At 28.5% G+C, this 1,318-nt stretch overlaps 1 non-coding gene across 1 annotated transcript; it reads left to right on the top strand.

Moving 5' to 3' along the window:
* Window positions 1-306: 306 nt before the first annotated feature.
* On the top strand, window positions 307-473 carry LOC116274067. Its single transcript, XR_004182543.1, has one exon. It is a non-coding gene; the product is annotated as a U1 spliceosomal RNA (small nuclear RNA).
* The last annotated feature ends 845 nt before the right edge of the window (window positions 474-1,318 follow it).

Genomic DNA, 1,318 nt, shown 5'->3' on the forward strand with positions numbered 1-1,318 from the left:
TTGTTTTGGGCCATGAAACAATTCATAGATTCACACAATTGCAAAAAGTTCTTATGCATAGTGGGAATAATTATTAGTGGCTTATGCAATTAGGAGCTTTAGAAAGAGTAAAGTCATGCTAATATAATAGGATAAGTATTTATTTGATATTAAGTTCAATTGATAGTATATTTTCTTTCAATTTTTAAATTTTCTTTCTTTCTTTCTTTCTTTCTTTCTTTCTTTCTTTCTTTCTTTCTTTCTTTGGCTATTGTTTCTAGGCTCTATAATGACTTAGGCAAGTTTTTAATTAAAATGTTGATTATTATACTTATCTGGAAATGGAGATACCATAATCATGAAGGTGGTTTTTCCAGGGTGAGGCTTATCCATTGAACTCTGGGTGTGCTGACCCCTGTGATTTCCCCAAATGTGGGAAACTCTAATGCACAGTTTGTGGTGGTGGTGGAGGACTGTGTTCCTACTCTCCCCGGTTTTATTTTTTCAATATTAAAATTCAATTTAAAACATAAAAAAAATGTTGATTATTATAAATGGGATATGAGACGTTTAAAACATCACTTTTGTACTTACATAGCTATATTAAACAATAAGTTGTGTAAGAAACCAGCCCATGCAAAAAAGAATAGACAACTACATCATAAAATTAACGTTTTTATTTAGGCAAGAAGAAATTGTACCATTTGAATTTTGTCTAATATTGATGAAAATATCACTGAGAAATCTCAATACCATAAGTTTTAACTCATTTGATCAATTGAAATGGAACCAAAAACAAACAAAAAAATCAATAAAATATCATGGGAAATAAGTTAGTATGTAATTTAAAATTTACATTGCTAATACAATGGTAGCAGTATCAGATCATCACTTGACTTTTTTTCTACTTTCAAAGAGTATAAAAATAAAATCGTCGTAATTTAAAGACCTCATGAATATTTCACAAATCAGATGTAGGTTATTATGATAATGAGCAAGAAAAGAAGATTTGCTCATATTTATAATTTTTGATGAAATAAAATTATGCCTTTTACTTTCTGCTTTTGTTTCAGACATCTCCAAACAACTATAATACTATTAGCGCCTATACCAATATTTTCAGTAATATAGTAAACACTAAAAAGAACTAATGCAGTCAATGAACTAATTTTATTTAACAATGGTAGGAAGAGAAACCTTTTATGCAACTTTAACAACTGTTTGCTCTTAATCTTTTTTCTGTTTATATCATGCTTCTAAGAAAATAATATATGACATAAGATATGCCAAAATATTTTTAATCTAGAAGGAAGAGTTTCACACAAAACATGCCACAACC

This window comes from Papio anubis, chromosome 2 (genome assembly GCF_008728515.1).
Source record: "Papio anubis isolate 15944 chromosome 2, Panubis1.0, whole genome shotgun sequence".
Lineage (NCBI taxonomy): Eukaryota > Metazoa > Chordata > Mammalia > Primates > Cercopithecidae > Papio > Papio anubis.